This window comes from Neopelma chrysocephalum, unplaced genomic scaffold (assembly GCF_003984885.1).
Source record: "Neopelma chrysocephalum unplaced genomic scaffold, ASM398488v2 Primary Assembly neopelma1_323, whole genome shotgun sequence".
Lineage (NCBI taxonomy): Eukaryota > Metazoa > Chordata > Aves > Passeriformes > Pipridae > Neopelma > Neopelma chrysocephalum.
In genome coordinates this window covers 20,581-40,428 of record NW_020897986.1, presented here as the reverse complement: position 1 = coordinate 40,428, position 19,848 = coordinate 20,581, and positions in this window count along the sequence as shown.

Sequence of the window (19,848 nt, the reverse complement as noted above, 5' to 3'; positions counted from 1 at the left end):
GAGAAAGAAATCTCATAGGGATTCACAGAAATACCATACATTATGGGATTATGTATTTATTTGTTCCTGATGGATTTTTTTTTAATGCCATGTCTCCAATTATTTTAAAATATTCACAAACATCTACATAATCAAATAATCTGGATTCCAATGAATTCGTATTTCAGCTATACCACAGATTTTCAAACACTGTCTGCAAAATGTAATAGGAAGATACATAAGACCAGTACTTGTTCCCCAGTCTCACCAAGCATAACTTCGATGTGATTTTTACACAACTATTTTGTTTGTGTTACACCTTGGGTAACAAGGACTATGGAATCAGAGAATCAGAGTAACTTGGGTTGGAAGGGACCTTAAAGACCTCCAACTGAAGCTGTCTCACCTTCTTTTATTTCCAAACCACCTCAACCCATGCATATATTGATTGTATCATAAAGATGCAGCTCTATTGGTTTCTTTTCTGGCAGACTTTAGCTTTTTTATCTGAAGTCACATATTTGATTTGGACAGTTCAAAGCAAGAGCTATATTCCCCAGAAAATTAATTTGCTTTAAAAGGACCTGGGAGGCTCTAATAAATTATATGAATTAAAGAAAAAAAGGACATTTCAACAACCAAAATTCTCAGGACAATAAACATATTTACCATCTCAGCACCTAAAGCATATATATATACTCCCTTAAAAATTTAGATTTAGACAATAAAACCTCATGTAGCTTCAAACTGATAGCTACTTTTTAATAAGGATATAAGCATTTCTTCATTACAAATGTACATTTGATAACATATTTATGCTGACCTATTTTTTCATCAAAGAGCATGCATTTGAAACGCTGGCAAAATTTAGCTGGTTTACATGTTCTTTCATTTCAGTATATACATGACTATTACTTTGGTTTTCTGTTTTGTTCTTGCAATAATTAAATAAATAAATACATAAATAAATAAATAAATACTGGAAATTATACACTGGTCAATACAAATACAGTCAAATTAAGAGAATGGTTGGAGTCATCCAGCATAAAATCTAAGCCATCCACATTTGACCATTGTGCAGCTGGTCAAGCAATACTTGTACAATAATTTTAAGACTGAGTTTAAGAAACCAGTTAATCTGATTTCTAACAATTACTTTTTGGTTAAATCAACAGGCTCTCACTTTCTTTAATGTACTTCTAATGAAGACCTAGATATTGTCCATAATCTGTTCAGGCAGCAAAGCAAAATACAAAATCACTGCTGTAACTTTTCAGATTTTACATAACATTAAGAAAAAATCCTGGAAAAATATTCACGCAGATTTTACAGCAAAAACTCAAACTTTCCATCTCCGAGTCTGCTTTGAAGTAATTTAGGATATGAAGTTTAGTAAGAGAAGTTTTTTTTAAAAATTGTCACTCTAGAATACCATAAGGGATAAACAGGATAATATGTTTTTGGGATACCACACAAAGCTTCCTACATTCTCAGTATCTAAGCCAAGTGTGTGCCCTAAAACCACACAAAGAATATAGCAGCATATGGATATTTTTTTCCGCAGGAATTGCATAATATGTGTGGGCACAGTCTGTCACCTTGGAAGCTGAAGCAGTTTGAGGTAGTCCATTAGGTAATCCAACTAGTTTTTTGCCATTGTGTTACTTTGCTATTCAGCTGTTCTGCTGAACAGCAAGAACATTGCACCAACACCATAAGAAATCAACAGTTACAAAGTAGGTGAAACACAGGAAAATTTTACTAAACAAAGCACTGGTTGCAGCAATTTTATTGGACCAGCACATCAGATGGCTGGAGAACATGGGTGTGCTGGGCCTCGGGAGATCTGGGCTCGCTCAGCCTGGAGAGGAGGTGATTTTGGAGACACCCAAGAGCAGCCCCGGGCACCTATGAGAAGGTTACAGCAAAACTGAGTCAGGCTCTTTGTGAAGGTGCACGGAAGCAGAACAAAACACAAGTTTCAAATGAGAGAGCCTTAGGCTGGGTGTAGGGAAAATCGTTTTCCCCATGAGGACAGTCAGGTGGTGGCACAGGCTGCCCAAAGGGGCTCTCATCACTGAGGGACTTCAGGACATGCCAGGCCTGTTTTAGCAGGCAGCCCCACCGGCAGCATCAGCTTGGGCCAGCAACCTCCCCAGGGCCCTGCCAGTCCACAGTACTCAGACTCCAAGTGTGCACAACAATGTTTTTAGTGAATGTATTTGAATGTGATAGAGAAGAGTTTCATGCAATCTGAGTGAAAACAACCTAAATGCAAGGATTTAATGTCAGCCCATGTTTAAAATTGCTCACTGGCACCATCTCTTCTCAGGTATCAGAAGAGTAACGCTGAGTTTGCCAGTGTGAGTTGAACTAATCATGCTACGGGCATTGCTGTGGCTTGGTTAAAACTTGCTTTAAGCATCCTGTCAGAAAAGTGGAGGTTCAGCAGCTGCTACATCCTCTCACCATTCCCGAGAGTTTCAGTCATTGCAATAAACCGCTGTGAAATAGTAAATCACTGGGGCTGAATGGAAAATACTAATACTATTCAAATGGGTAGTTTTACATTTGATTAAATATTAATACAGAAAGAATATACCTCCTGTAGAAAGAAAAATATTAGCAGGCCAAGGGAGGTGATTCTTGCCTTCTACTCCACTCCTGTGAGACTCCACATGGAGTACTGTGTCCAGCTCTGGGCCCCCAACATAAGATGGACATGGACTTGCTGGAGCAAGTCCAGAGGACAGTCATGAAGATGAATTGAGAGCTAGATCACCTCTCCTATGAAGACGGGCTGAGGGAGTTGGGGTTGTGCAGTCCAGAGAAGAGAAGGCTCCAGGGAGATCTTATAGCAGCTTTCCAGTACCTAAAGGGGCTACAAGAGAGCAGGAGAGGGATTGTTGACAAGAGCACGTGGTGACAGGACGATGGGGAATGGCTTCAAACTGAGAGGGTAGGAAGATCAGATATTGGGAAGACATTCTTTACTGTAAGGGTGGTGAGACACTGCCCAGAGAAGTTGTGGATGCCCCATCCCCAGGTGTCCCTGCCCATGGCATGGGGCTTGGAACTAGATGGTCTTTAAGGTCCCTTCCAACTATGATCTTTTCATTGGGAAACATATCTAAACCTTACATATTTTAAAACTGAAAACCAGTAGTAGGGAACCCTTTTAGTGGTGACCAAGTTGATGTCTTTACTCACTTTTTAGACTTCTCAAATCTTTTATAATGCTTGCAAAAGCCCCCAAAGGTTGAAGGAGTGAGCATCTGTATGAATTGCTTGATCAAAAATTCTGCAAGGACAATGCATGTTCCCCTCGATTAAAGGGCTCAATCTAATTCAGCAGGAAGAGCATAAAACATCAACTTTCCTACTCACACAGAGCAAGTGTGGGAGTTTGTAAGAAAGAGAAGAACAAACCAAATAGATGTCACCAGCACTTTTCCTGCATCCTAGACTGAGCCACAGACAGTGCAGAGCCAGCAGCAGAGTATAAGTTAATGAAATTCTTAGTCTCTGTGCTTGGATGTATTGACAATAAAAGTTGAGTGATGGTGAGCATTTTGGTAATAACCAAAGCACAGAAGGATAACAACTCCTTCTGCTTCTTTCAGGCTATCAGGGTGAAAATACTTTTAATGTGACCTGAGATACGAAGAAGTGCTATGTAAGAGACTTCTACATACTCCTGGTTTCAGCTTACAACAAAACTGGATTAATGTGGTGCTGGACTCACCGTTGGCTTGTACAAGAGTAGCAATAAAACCTATTTTGAAATGCTGTTAAAGTCTAAAAGAGATAAAAGGCAAACAGAAAAATGTGGCCAACTACTCCTTTACAGTTTGTCCCATAAACCAGTGTATTGTAATAATTCTTTTTTTAAGGACAATCCTATAAAAACAATTACTTTCTCATATGAGCTCACATTTCTATGAGGAAACTTGCAGCCTCTCCTGTTGTGTCTTTCGGATCCCTCAGCTCCTTGAGAACACACATATTTGTGAAAGGGGACAGTAAAACGTGCCAAGTGTAGCCCAGTGCTCAAGCAATTACTTTGTCTGCTATTTATGTAGAGAATTCTTATGAAGTGAAAACAGCTTTAAATCCAAGAGTAGGAAAAGACAAGGAACATTTAATAGTCGTGAATATGTTTAATACTGTATCATGCAGTGGTCCACAAGTCTCTAAAAAGAGGAGAACAACAGAGCCCACACTGCAGACATTCCAGCTTCCACAGGCAAATCTGGGAGCGCTCCAATATACACAGGCTGACCACCCACTTGAAATGATGTACCACAGGGTTCCTTCTGGAGATTATGGATGGTATGAAGCCAGTGGGAGGAGGAGTGCCTTCGTATATAAACAAGCGGTTATTAAATAAGCTTTGTTATATGTGCCTCATCAGTTTACTTAATGGTCACACTAGAAAGACACAAAAAAGCAAATAATGAAGGCAAAATGAAAGAGAGTAGGAAAAACATTCTTTGCAAACCTGAAGAGAGAGAGAGACTCCAAAATCTGTCAACACTGACATCTCTCACAAACTGAGAAGCTGCCAATTGGGAAGAGAACAAGCTATATACAGTTCTGGCAGCAGTAAGTCATTCCAGATGGTCACAAAAGCATTTTGCCTCTGCACCTCACCAAACTTGCTCTCCCCTCCTCCAGCCACATGCTCTTGCCCACTCCCTTGCTCTCACTCTGGCATCCATCAAATTCTTCCCCAGGCTGCATCAGATAACTAATGTAACCAAAACTGTTAATTTAACAGGGAAAAAATAAAGGAGGGTGATCTGCAGGATTTGCAGGTTGAAGCAGCTCAAAGAGACCAATGCATGTGAAAGCTGGTGCACACTGTGTGCTGAAGGGGAATCCAAGCACAGGGAAGGGGAGAGAAAGGGGAGGGAGAAGGTGCTTCTGCTGTAACTGGGCTGTTGCTCACTTCAGTGATACCCACCAGCATCACAAAATGACAAGTCCTATGGACGTGTCATCTCATAACATTAGTGTCCTTGTAAAATCCATACCGATGTATTAAATTGGGGAACACAAAAAAAAAACCCCATGCAACGCCACAAAAATGCCAAAAGAAAATATATTTGCATAAGCAGAACTATTCTGTGTAGCTTGCTAGGTTTTGAAGTAGTGTAACTTTTGCTGAGCAGCTTCAAGCAGTGTCACTAGCATTTCGTTTCAGTCATGAAGGCCAAATGTTTCATGACAGTGAATTCTGCCATAGCCCTTGAGATGAATTAACACATGTAGAATTACAATAAATTTTCAAGCATTGTAAGTTCAGCACCAGTTTTACTGGTGCCAAGAAAAGTATAATTAATAGCTACAAATTGTATTTTTTCTAGATAGGCCAGTAATTTCTCTTGATTTGGACCTTCAATTCTGCACCACTGGCAGTTAGTACATACTTCATTCATTACCTAAATTATCTGCAGTTGTAATTACACTTTGTGTTCTGATGCCAATTGTCCATTTTTATGATTCAATTCCCTTTCATTTCCGAACACACTGATAACAATAGCAGCAATATACAAATAGGTAGAGATTAAATTTTTAACGTCAATAGCAGGAGATGCACAGCATCCTTACACCATGGGTAGTAGACCAATTTATGAATGAGTAAACTAAGCTTTAAAAAGCTCACCTGATTTGCTCAAAGCTGCCCAAGCAGGACTGTAGAACAGTTGAAAAGGGAACCAAGGAACCCCAATTCCCTGATGTAACTCCTAGGCCATAAGCCCTCTTTTCATAATGTGCCATCAACACACCTATAGTTCAACAAGCTCGTGCAACCTTCTTGCATCAGTGCTTACCAATTCTCAGAAATCTATTCCAGTCTCACAAACTCCTGCTAAATTTTCTTCTGAAAATTGACCTGTATCAGCAGCAGCATATGAGTTACTCCAATAACCAGAAGACCCAACAACCACCGAAAAATCGAGTCATTAATCCCTGTTCCAAATCTTTAATGACTTAAATTAGTGTAATATATAATCCTCATATTGCTAGCCAGATCAGAGAGAGGACACTAACATTTATATATATATATATATATATATATATATACACACACATATATATACATCAGTGTTTAAGCACAGGAACAGGCATGGTTCTCTTTAAAAAAAAAAATGGAGAACTTAATGTAAATGAAAAGTTAGCCTAGGAACACGTGATCATTCATCACAGAAATGAGGCTTGCAGCCATCTGTCACGTGGGTATTTCCATTCAGTGGTGTTGGGAACACAGCTGACCTTCCATGGCAGTGAGCCTGCATCACCATGGACAAGAGAACTGGAATTTGTTAAGCAAAAAGAAAATTAAGTGATCTGAAACAGAACCTTATGGCAGCAGATTAGGATGTGAATATGATGAAATTCAAGATATTACAAATACAAGAAACACCCAGCCCCCAGGGGTTACGCATCCAAAGTCAGAATTTAATAAGCACAAAGGAAGAGCCCTGGATGTGCCCCCCTTACCACAGCCCTATGTCTCTCTCATTTTCAGGAAGTAGAATGTGATAGGTTTACTGAAGATACAGAACAATAATGCTGAAATTAATGTAGGCCCTCATGCGTTCCAAGACAGAGATGAGCATTTATGGACATCAAGATTTGATTTTGTTTGTTTTAAATACATCTTTAGTTTTAAAAACCCACTAGATGGTACACAGCCCACCACACAGTACAGCATGAAATGAGACCAGAACTTTGGAAGAGACCATTTGCTATGGAAGTGCCTAGTCTGCATCAATTACATTTTTGCTAATAGAGTGTTTCTTTATATTAAGATTTTGTCTAAGTTAGTGAGAAAGTTTGCTTTGACATACAAGCTTCAGTTGAACAGTGGGAAAAACCTTCACAAAGAAAACAGTTTGATTTTTCTACCTGGTAGCTTTGCAATGTCTTGGAAGTATTCTCAATAATTTCTACAGTATTTCTATGTGCATTAAAGATTTCTGGAGATATTATCCATTTCTCTTGAACTACATGGTTTCCCAGTACCTACATTCTGGCATCTGAAATGTAACAGCAGTGAAGTTTGAGTCAGCAATCTAAAAAATCCAGAAGGACAGGACACTGCAAAGCATTAAATGATTAAATCAAAGCCTTCATATTGAAAAATCAGGCCCAGAATTTTTAACAGGATACAGCAGAATTGTTCTTCTCTAAGGCCACCAAAGACTTATCATGCCAGATGAATGAACACTGAGCTTTCATTAATTCTACAGATTTGTTAATGTTGCTAGTATAGGAACTAAACGAATTGAGCAATCAAAAAAGTAGAGTTGTCCTTATCATCGTCATTCTCATCACCATCATCACTCTCATCATCATCATCATCTTATTCTGTGATGCTATGCAAAATCCTAAGTCTGTACTAAGTTAAACACTGTTATCCATACACAGTGCAAGGCTTAATTTGCCTAACATTTCTAATAGTCTTTGAGATGCTTCAGGCACATTATGCTTGAATGAAGGATGTCATGTATTACTACTCCTTATCTGAGAAAATCTACCTGGTTTATGTGTGTCTTCATTCCAAAGCAATTGCTTAAAGAGGTATTGTATTTTTGCACATCACCTAAAAAATTATACTAAAATAAATCCCCCACGCAGGATTTCACAGTGTCATTTCTGCTCCCTTTTGCAGAAGTGCACCTCGAATGTCTGAGATGCTAAATTAGAGAGTAACATGAAGCAGGCAGAACACTAGGGTAGCCTGAAAATTATATCTCATTTCTGTCATTGCTTAGAACATTTTCAGACATTGCTTAGATGGTTTTCAAATAAACTCCACAACTCTCAATTCTAATTGTCACTGAGTAGATGAAAGGAATGCTTTGATGAATTGAAAAACATTTGGAATAATTTGCAAGCCTGGATAGCTTACAAAATACTATTGGTCTCAGTTTTCCTTTGTTTCCCTTATACGGGATTGTAAAGAAATGGGAATAGTTCTAGTGACATTATCCTGAGATCATCATACTCTTAAGAGGAAATAACGAGTTTAGAGGCTTCCTTGCTTCCAGGCTCAATTAAAACCACTAAAGGTTTTCTACAGTCCTATTTGCAATAGCTCTGTTTAAGCTCCCATAAAGTTTATTTAATTTTCTCTAAACCTGTTATATCAGAAATACCAGCAGATTATTATGGGAGGACATATTGTACCGTTTTCCCTACATATCTCTGGATCATCTGAGTTGATGTTTCAAAATAGTTGACTTTCTATCCAAGACTCCAAAAGTTCACCTAAAAATAGTAATAAGGAGATAGCACAGCTATGTGAACAGAGTGGTCATAAAAGACTAGAACATACCAAGAGCTGCATGTTAAGGAATTTTGGGGGTTGATGCCTTTTTTTTGTTTGTGGAGTTTGATTTCTTTAAAATGAATCCCTATCTCTGTTCCATAAAGTCAGTTCAGAGGAGGGAACAGAAAGTTTGACCAGAAAGACTCTAGAAATTTAAGGAAATATTCCTGTGCAGTCACATTCCAATCATCTGATGTAGTACAGTTGATGACACACATAATTGAACAGATTAACCCAAAGACTTCACAAAATGTTTCAATCACCACTAATACTACTGCACATACAATCCAAGCACACAGGTTCCATAAGGTGCCACAGTTCATCCATTACTGAAAGAAATACTGTCTAGAATTAACTATTTGATTCTGTAGAAAAACTGCACAAAGCTACTTTTGACTATGACTGTCACGAAAATATTAACTATACATTTCCACAATTAAAAAAAAAAATCACATTACCTTTATTGACCTGAACATTCATGAGTCAACTCTGTGTCCTTTGGATATTTTAATTTTTTTTTTTTTTTGAGAAAGAACAACTACATCTTACCCAGCATGACAATATTGGTGGCTGTGTTAAAGTTGCAACACCTGTTTTAGTACCCTGGATAGATTTGTTTCCTCAGAAGTTAATGGGTTTCCTTAAAAGTATTTCAGTGCCATCTGCCCAAGCAGAGTAATCTGACCTCAGCAACTACAGTTCATACATCACAGAGGTATATCATTTTTTGTAAAGGTGTAATTTAATTAAAGGTATAATTTAATTTAGAGGTATAATTTAATTTAAACTTATAATTTCATTTTATAATTCAAACCTCTAGTTGGGTGCATCTGTACCACGTTTTACCTCTCCTCAACAGTGTTTGAGGAGAACACATATGCAGCATAAATTATGTGCCATGGTGAGATGATTAAAAATTGTTTGCTACTGAACTTGGCACTTGGCATTTGTCAGATAGGTTTGGTACTAGTTGCATTAACTATTCCATGCCATATATCTGTTCTGCAATAATGAGCATTTTGAGCCTGCTGTCAGTAGTAATGAAACAACCGAATTTATGAAGTAATTCTGACTTCATTGACATGTTAATCGGAGTTTGGAATTCCTCTGAGAAAAAAGGCTAGGCATGAAACAGCAACTGACCATAAAATTGGAGTTTGGAAATATGTTTTCCATCTGAATCAGAGACCTTCGTTTAATTTTTGATTAATTAGTAAAACCATTCATGGAGGCTCACACAATCAAAAATGCACGTGGCTTATGAAACCCCATCTCTTACCCTTGGTTGCCCCATGCTGTAAACACTTATGTTTGGATTAGCCAGAGACATTATAGACTTCTCCCTTAACTCAGAATGGCACTTGCTGAAATTGTAATAATATAAATTGAAGTTCATGCAATTTCGTTTGGCAAACAGCAGTAACCAGTCCTACACACCAAGGGTTGTCAGCAGATCAAAGCTGTAATTGTTCAGAGAGAGCAGCTACAGGTTGCCTCGAAGTAGATCTTGATTTTTTTTTTTCTCTGCACATAACTGATCTTTGTCAGATTATTGTTACACCCTTCCTCCCAAATATATTTACAACTTTCAGTGATAACAACAGAGACAAATCTTTACACCTATTCTTAAAGGCAGCATGTGCAGGAATCTGCAAGCCATCGTGGCAACAAACTATCAACAACAGCAGACGGCGGGGAATTTCTTTAGTCCTTTCCATCAGTCACTCCCTCCTGTAGAGACTTAACGTGTGTGTCAAGTCTCCTCCAAAATCCATCGAGGGGTTTGAATTCATTTGGGCATTGTTTGTGGCAAACCACATTTCTCCCCCAAGCCTTATGCCCCCCAAGAAGTAGCGTGCCTCCCTGGAAGGGAAGTTCCAGCCCTGCAGAGGACTTTGTCCTTGGGACACAGTGCTGCTGGAGCACTGAGTGACACTGGAACAGTGGCTCTGACCAGCAGGGGAGGTCCTGTGTGTTTGCAGCCACAGCAGAGGTCGGTTTGGTGAGCTCAGCCTTCAAGTGGGCAAAAATAAGAAGAGAGCCCTTCAGAAAATTATCTCTGCACGCTGTGAAAGAAAGCAGATAATTTTACTGAGAAATTTTCTAAACAGTTTAAAGCTGCAAACCTTAGGTTTAAAAGATTAACGTGGGGTTTACATAATGCATAAACTGTTAATTGTATTCAATTCTTCCCTTGGAGACCTAAACAGAGCAGAGTTTCTGTTTATTTCAAAGGCAGAGACAGCATTTTATCAACTGTTGACAGGCTTTGAAATATGACGTCTATCAAGCAAAGTTCAACTACACTCTAGCAAGAACAATTCTTATTTATTCCGTTCTGGCATCTGGGCCAGGAAGAACATGAGGAAGACACTTTTTTAACTAGTTCCACCATTTTTTTCTTCAGGCTACTGTCACATTGACTCCAGAGACCTGAAAATAGCCAAAGGCTGCTGACATCTGCTCAAGGTCTCTTCTGGGATAAGGACTAGAGCAGGGTCAGTAGAAAAACTTCACATCAGTCATGCAGTAGCTGAGTTATCAGTCAGCCTTCTGAACTCTTTCCATCCCTTCTTAGGCCACTTTCATGTTTCCAAAGCAACAAAAGAGAGAAAGCCAAAATAACAGCCTCAAGGTAGTCGATTAAAGTAACAGCCTTCAACCTTACTCTTCTTTCAAAAGGAGAACACTATTATAAAATTTAAAAAAAAAAAGAAGCAGCAACTAGAAATAAATCATGATAATTCAAACTAGGAAGCAAATACAGAATTTAAAGGCATAGGTGCAAAAGAATAAGTTTCAACTGCCTTGTGCCTTACTGGAATGAAAAAAAGGCTTGTGCTATCAAAAATAGTGAAAAGTGCTTTTCTGACACCCAAAATATTTCCAAAGACAATCTAGCTTTCAGTCAATAAAATCAATCATGCACCACAAAAAGTTTACAAATACCTTCTAAAATTTTGAAAATATCTTCGTATTGCTTCATGAGACTACTTGTTTAATTCAGCTGCAAGGATATTTTTAAAATTATAGCTTTTGTTTAGGAAGGGTGTTGCACAGAAAAGAAAAATGAAATTTATTTTCATACAGCAAATAGAATATGAAAAGTTACAGAACTGTACAACCCAGAAAATTTATGTGATTTTTTTTAAAAAAAGGCCAAGTTTTAAAATTGAAACTTGTTCTGAACAATAGAAGTGAGTCATCTTGATGACTGGGCAACCTAACATACCATTCTTGTGGCTAAGACAACATTCAAAAGACAAAAGGATAGCATAAAAGGCAAAAGATCACATTTTAAAATCATTTCACATGAACCAGAAAACCAATTACTGCAATAGAGATGACTTAATCAAGCACTTCTTTGTCCTTTTAGAAAACAATCTGCTTGATCCCAGACAAATTTCAGCCAAGCAAAGCATTGCAGAGAACATTGTCTTTTGCCATGTGCCCATCAAACACAGCTGAGTTTAACACAGGCTTGAATTGCCATTGAGTCAAGGAACAACAGAACTATAGCCTGAAAGGATCATGGTAAGTCTAGAGCTAGGTAATTTTTTAGTCAAAAGAAAGAAAAAAATGCTGTTTAGATTAACTCAAATATAGAACCATATTCTGACTTTCTCCCAGAAAGTCTTGTTGAAAACCAAAAACTGTTAATAAATAGGACAAACTTTTCTGCACAAAATTATTGTTACTCTAATTCTGCTCCACTGCGCCTTCAAAAAAAAAAAGATTAAAGAAAAAATTTTAGCTGAGAAAAAGATATTGGGGTTTTGTTGTTTATTCGCTTGTTTTTGTTGGGTTTGGGTTTGTTTTTCCTTTTTCCCTCCAGATAATAAGATTGCACATTTTATTCCAAGTTGCCACAGGAAGAATATTCCAGTTTTCAAAACTATATGGGTTTATCACCAGAAAATTGAAAGCTGTTCCCCTCTCCAGTCCTCATTTATGTATGTCAAAATGTGGAAACCACCACTTAGGACCATTAGTTACAAGACCGTTAAAATAAATAAAATAAAATTTTAGTCAACACTTAATATCTAATACTATAAATTAAATTAATTAATACAACACAGTCAAGGCTGGTGGAGATCCTGCAGTACAAAGTATTACTCTCTGGCATAAAGAGGGAGCCAGAAACATTCCCTGTGAGGAAGGAATCTCTGTGATTTAAAGAACTACGGGCTGAACTGGAGACAAACATTTTACATTAGTGGTATGATCAAATATATATGATCAAATATATTCCAACTTGAACCCACACTTCTCGGGCCAGTGTCCCTCCAGCATCTTAATTCTCAACACCTCTTTATTTGTCTTTGCCAGAAATGTTTCTATGGGTCACCATAAGGGCCTCCAGGGACTGATGATCAATATGTGCTGACAGTGAGCTGGACAAAAACACATTATAAAGTTCATTTTCCTTAATACAGGGGAACTGTCACTAGTCACAGCCCATAGTCATATGTGTCATATATGTCTGGGTGCAATAGCACATTCCAGAGCAGACATACATGCTTCAAATGAACACGTTAGCCTGGGAACAGGATGAATGTACGATAAAAACAATAAAATGAAGTCCTTTAAAACTGGTTGTATTTGTTCAGACTCATTAATTTCATTTGTAAGAGAAGAACCAAGGGTTTCTAAAGTAGCTGTACAGCATGGATTCAATAAAAGCCTTTCTATGAGCTAACAGTCTTCCCATTTCCCTCTTTTATTGTTTAGATACATATAGAAAAGTTGTAATTTTGCTTCTTGTACAAAATATTTTGCGGTTTTTTGAGCATTTATAAAGAAACATAAAGAACACATAAACATTACCTTCTTTCTTGTTTTCCAAACATTGACAATCCTAAATGTGAGACTCCATTACTTTCCTGCATGTTGCTTAAGCTCATTGGAAAGTATGCAATGATCTATACCTACAACATTACATTTTAGCAACATTTATTCTTTCTAACCATATCTTAGCATTTATAAATCTTCTACTGAATGGGATTGCCCATCTCATTTAAGTACTAATTCCCTAGGTTGGCTTACGTTGTGAGAATCAAGAAATCTATTTTAAACAGCAGAATTCAAGAGTTCTTCCTGATAAAAACTACATTTCTGAAACCATACTCGGCATTTAATTCTTCATCTACCTCTAAGCATTCAGTTTTCCTTTTAAAAATACTTTTTTTAAAAAATGGAATAATATTTACAATAGATAAATCATTTGCATTCTGCAGTATTTGGAATTTTATTCTATTTGGAAGCCTTCCTCAAATATGTGCACATTTTAATATCTATTCTCAAAGTGAAGAATTAAAAAATTCTTGTTGCTATACCTTCGTATCATATGCATGTTTCATATTATTGAGATGGAAAAAATTTGTTTCCTCCACAGGTTACTTTTATTTCCTACTCTTCTAGACTTTGTGCTATTTATTTACCTGTTTATTTATTTACCCTGGAACTGGGGTTTTTGTCAGTCAGTGAGGGGGAAAAAACCTAACTGATATAATGTTTACAATTAATCAATCCTCACATAATTGTCAGTATCTTTCCCTATTCTATATCCAAGCAGTTAAAATTTCCATAATAAAAATTCCCACCTGTACTGAATCCTTTGACACCGTTTTAGATACTTCTTCCTATATATAAAAGCTAAGAAAATGTCTTTTAGGATTTCTTTGTGTGATTTGCTTTGTAAGGCCCACAACTTGTTTTGTCAGGATTAACCTATATAAATTCATATTTTTCATAGCTTTATAGCAGTGTACGATATACTTTGTTCAATTGGGTTGACATATGTAGTTTGTTTGATAAAGTAAGGGCATAAATTTTGTACAGGCTTCTTTGTGGTGTGTGATCAAAATACACTGACACCAAAGATGAATGAAGACGGGCAGAACTAATGAAAAAATTACCCCAACATAAGGAACATTTTAAACTTCTAACAGACATTTGAAATCGTTGATACATTATGACCATTGAAACTTATCCTTAACAAGGAGTGATTCAAAAAAGGTGAAGTCTTATGAAACGTATTTAGAAATTTTTTTGAGGGGGAGGGATCTGGAGATTTACCAACAGGGGACCCACTTCAGGTAGACATAAACAACCACATAAAGATGTAAGCACAAAAATCTATAATTTTGCCAAATTGCTTGAACTTGAACGAAAGTAGTGTGTGATTATTTAAAATCAAGACAGAAGTTGAGTTTTAAAGAAGGAAATAAGTCAAGGTAAGACTGTAAAGATAAATAATTTCTATGCAGCCAATATCTGGGACTCCTTAGGCTAACATTTATGTTATCAAACAAATACATAGTTTCAAAACACACCAAACCTCTCCACACAAATCAAGCAAAAGAAACAAACAGAAAAATCCTTCTGCAAAGCATGTAAATGATAAAGATAACTCTTTCTCCAAAACATTAATCTTGCAGTTTTCAAAGAAAAATTATTCCAACTAACTGCTCAAATTAAAAGATGGAAGAATAAAGAAGGGATGGGGTTTTGAAACTTTTTGGGGTTAAGAAAAAATCAATATGAGAAGCAGTGTGGTGCAGAGCAGTGGTAGCTGCTTGTGTTCACTGTCAGATCACAGAGAACATGATTAATTTTTGGTTATTGTGCACTGGATAAGGCAGAGGAAGAACATACACACAAGCAACTACCAGAGCACGTAATACAGCATATGCCTGCCCTGTGATTTTCCCTCAAACACTTAATAATGCAGCTACATCTTTAATCACAAGAATGAGATTAACTAAAGTTATTCACTTTACTAAATATCAGCAAAAAAATGAATAATCACAACATACAACTATTCAACTCCCATTGAACATCAATGTATTTATATTTTTTTCCCTTCAACAGATTCTACCTTCAGGTTAAACAAGTAAGTCCTTCAGTTTGGGAACTGGGAACTGACTGTAGTGAGAAAACAAGCAAATCCCCTTTAATCTGGAAAAGATGATTTGAACAGGAGTCCTGACTCAATCCCTCTGGTGTCTGACCCACTGTGAAGCAGGAATGTAGTTGCACAAACGTTAGATTCCAAATTCTGAGGATGAAAAGGCTAACCTTGACCAGGTGCTATGGAAACCACCCCTAAGCAAGACTTGAGTGTGAGACAAACTTAACAACACTCAGTAAGAAGTGGGATTTAGGTGTCAAACTGTTTAAACACTTAGCTTAAGAAAAGAGGATGGGGAAGAGGAAGAAGCACTTATCCTCTAGGAAGAAATCCCACCTGATCATCATCTTGTTTTGTCACACTGCAAATACACAAGTACATCTATCTTTTAAAAAGTAGCTATTACTGTAAAAAAATCCCTCCTTCCTCCCCGTCTTCCCCAGACTATTAGGTGGCAAAAAAAGGGTGTTTAGCATATGAGAAAAAAAACGTGTGAAGTCCCATTAGCAAAACTCAGCCACTGTAATTGCTTTCTCCATGCTTTCTAGACCAGGAACTCAACAAGCAAGAATGCTTGTCACTGGAGTTCTGGTTGAATGAACATACTTTCCACGCAGCTTCAACATGCTGAGTTTCTGAGGCCACGTCTACCAGCAAATTTAACAATCGCGGGCACAAGCATGTGATGGTCTTTGCTGTGATGTTGTTAACATTGTGGAATGCAGTGGGTTGTTGGAGCAGCCTCTGGCATGCCAAATGCCTGGCACGATATTCCCAAACAAATCCTCTGCATGATTCAGAAATTAGCATAGGTCAGAGATTGCTAACCATGAATTCCAATGCCACTTGCTTCCTCCTAGGTTGGTCTGGTAGCATTATTCCAGGCAATGCCTTTGGCCCAAGAGCACCTACCCGCTCTCAGGTCGTGGCCAAACACATTCTTGGCATGATCCTGTGAAAACTCCGTTCCTAACAGCTGTAAAGAAGCCTTATCATCATCCCTGATTATAGAGGGAGAACACAGAAAAGCAATGTGGGACAGAGAAAAGGTACATCAGAAGAGGTGGGTCTGCCTTGTTGTCTTACTTCCCAAAACACCAGGTCACCCACATATTGAATCAGTCAGACATTTCAAGCCACTGTAATCTGTGACAGTGACAGGACATGGAGTGAAGGGTTTAAACCAAAAGAGGGGAGATTTAAGGTAGATATTAGGAAGAAATTCTTTACTGTGAGGATGGTAAGGCATTGGAACAAGTTGCCCAGAGAAGTTGTGGATGCCCCATCCCAAGGCCAGATTGGGTGGGGTTTGGAGTAACTATCTAGTGGTCTAGTGGAACATCCCCTGCTCATGACAGGGAGATTGGAACAACGTGATCTTAAAGGCCTCTTTCAACCCAAGCCATTCTATGATAATTTAGGCTGCATATTAAAGTGAGCCTCATGGATGATTGCTGTGGGTCAGGCAGATTAAATAAGTTCAAACAAAGTAGCAAACAAACCATATTTGTATATATGGTTGCCTATTACAGACAATGCTATACAAAGCCTGTATGCAACTGCAGCAGAAATTTAAAATTTATCCAAAAAGGTTTTTTGCAAGAAAATATATTTACCCTTAGAGGAATGTGTTTCTTTTCATTCTTTGTGTTAAAGATGATATATTGAACTATCAGTCCCACCATTTCTCTATTTCAGATTCTCACTAAGAAAGATGAGAATCGCAACACAGTAGTTGGAATATGAACATCAAGGGCAAGAATAATAAGTAGAAGAAAGCATAAAAAAAGCCTCAGGTTACTGCATGTCTTTGGTGAAGACAGATTCCTCAAGCTTTCTCTAAGCTCAGTTTCTAAGTCATGAAAAAAAGAAAAAGAAGAAAGAAAGAACCATCCCAAACCAGAAGCAGCCCTTTATACTTCAATAAATGAAGAAAGCCAAAGGATTCCAAAGAAGGTACTGAACAGCAGGGATCAATAATCACCACTTAATACAAAAATTTGTAGTCTCTCTCTGAGTCAGGATACCAGGTACCCTCTTGGACTCTACTTGGCTTGGACATCACATAGTCCAAACTTGGCCTTCTCTGTTTGTACTACAGATAAGCTGAATATGAAACTCACTGTTCCAAAATTTCAAGGAAGCAAAGGCCGAGCTTTTGTTTCTTGCAACAACACTCATACGAAGAAATGAATCACTGATACTGCAAACATGGAAATAAAAATGGCAAAGCACTTTTTACCCAGTGCTTACTGATCTGTACTGTCATATATCCAGGTACAAATCTTCCATCGTGTTAATTAAGTAGAAAGGAAGTTGGAAAGGTTATTGATGGAGATGAAAAGAAATTAGCCATGCAACTATGCCTATTGATCATTTTTACATTCTGTAGAAAGATTGCACGATAAGAACAGAGGCTGAAGGTCTCAGAACCATCATATTAGCATGGTCATTTTTGGTAAAGTAAATCAAAGAGGGCTTCCAAAACCTAAAATAAATAAATAAATAAATAAATAAAAAATTATAGGAACATATTTTCTTAGCTAAGTGACATAATGCTGATTTAGTTTTAATGATTGATTCCAGAGTCTATCAGTCAGTGACATGCACATCACAGGTTCATTTTGTTATGGAGACTGTTGAATCATATTTTCAGTGTTGAAGATGGGCTTCCTCACCATCAACAGACGGTAACTTTTTCGCCACTCTCCAGCTTTTGTCCTAAGAAGTCCACATTTTGCTGCCAGATTCAGTCAGGGGGAAATTCTGCACTCTGCCTGAGTAAATTCACCAGTTTTGTAAGTGTGCTGCTCAGTTTGGGGCTGTGGTTTGGGTTTGCTCTGAAAACAGGGTTGATAAGACAGAGATGTTTTCAGCGTTGCTGAGCTGTGCTCACACAGTGTAAAGGACATTTCTGCTCCTCCCTCTGCCCCACCAGCGAGGAGGCTGGGGACATACAAGGAGTTGGGAAGGGACACAAGTGGGACAGCCGACCCCAGGTGACCCAAGGGATATCCCAGACCATCTGATGTAATGCTTGGTGTATAGAACAGGGGGACATTGGGGGTCATGGCATTTGTCTTCACAAGCAATGGTGATGGAGCCCTGCTTTCCTGGGGATGGCTGAGCACCTGCCCGATCATGGGAATTGGGGAATGAATTCCTTTTTTTTGCTTTTCCTCCTAAATTGCCTTTACCTCAATCCACAAATTTTCTCAGTTTATCCTTCAGATTCTCTCCCCCATCCCACTGCTGCGGGGGGTGAGCAAATGGCTGCATGGTACTTAGTTCCCAGCAGAGGTTAAACCACAACAATTAAAAAAAAAAGGGGGGGGGGGAAAGAGAAGATTAAAAAGTTGACTTTTGCTCCAAGTCTTATTTTTAAATAATGCAGAGACCACCTCTATAAATTTATCTGTAGTACAACTGTAAGACTGTTATTTCCATGTTAAGAAAATAATGAAAGCCCCAGTCTCACTACTGGTTACTCTGTTAATTTGATTAGCAGAAATTGTGCAAACAATCCTAGGTTTGTACATCATCCCAAACACTACTGATTACTCTGCCTGTTTGATTTTTAGGTAGTAAAATCATGGAAAAGAGCACACAGTGAGAAAGCAACTTGTGATATAACGGCACCTACACGTACAAGAAGCAAACCTTGAAGACATCAAGGTACTATAAAAGTAATTTCACAATTACAAATGTTGACAGAGGATTGCAAACTGAATGCAGTGCCTCCACAATCGTGTTCCTCCTGTTACAAATGGGAAAATGGTATCAAACGCAGAGCTCCACTGGTAGCCCAGAAACAGCAAGAAAGAGGCCCCATGGGAAAGGATGAAGAGTAAACAAGGAAGTCAAAACTTAAGGTCCAGTTGTTTCCTGGCCTGAGCCAGCACAAAGCCCCACAGTTTCTGTGAAAGCTCTTCTGTTTGAAGGCTGTGACAAACTTAATTATCGTTAAAGAAGCTGTGGTTCCGTCTTCCAATGGTTTCTAAGTAACATGAAAATACAGAAAAACCAATACCATCACAGCAACCTTGATCCTGTATGCTATGTAGAAGGAAAACTGTGCTCACACAGAGCTCCAAGCATTTCAGGGTATTGTTGCAGAAGCAATAAATCCTCCAGCTTTCGCCTATTTTTAACTAAGACAACTCCAAACCCAATTGTCAGCTTTTACATGTTACATCTGCTTCTCCAGTGTTCTTCAGAAGCAAAGTTAGTTCTGGAATGACAAAGCCTTCTAATGTAGCAGTTTTTAACATACATCATGTAAATTATTATGCTATATGTCAAACCAGGCACTATGAAAAATAGCTTTCTCAATAAATATGATTTTAAAACTACCCTCTTATGTTTAATCTGTTGATGCTCTTACATCAACAGTCGAGTCTGATGATTTTCCTTATAAGTACTAACTTGTGCCCAAGCTTAATAAACATATTACACAGTTCAGAAGTAGTAAAAATTAGCAAGTATCATGTCACATCTTAGTCACTAATTCTATTCATTGTGTGCAGTTTCTACAGTAAAAACCATATGAGTGAATTACACGCAGTGAAGAGAACCTTTGTTTTGCTGTGGTATTGAATTTCTAGGGTTTTTTTCC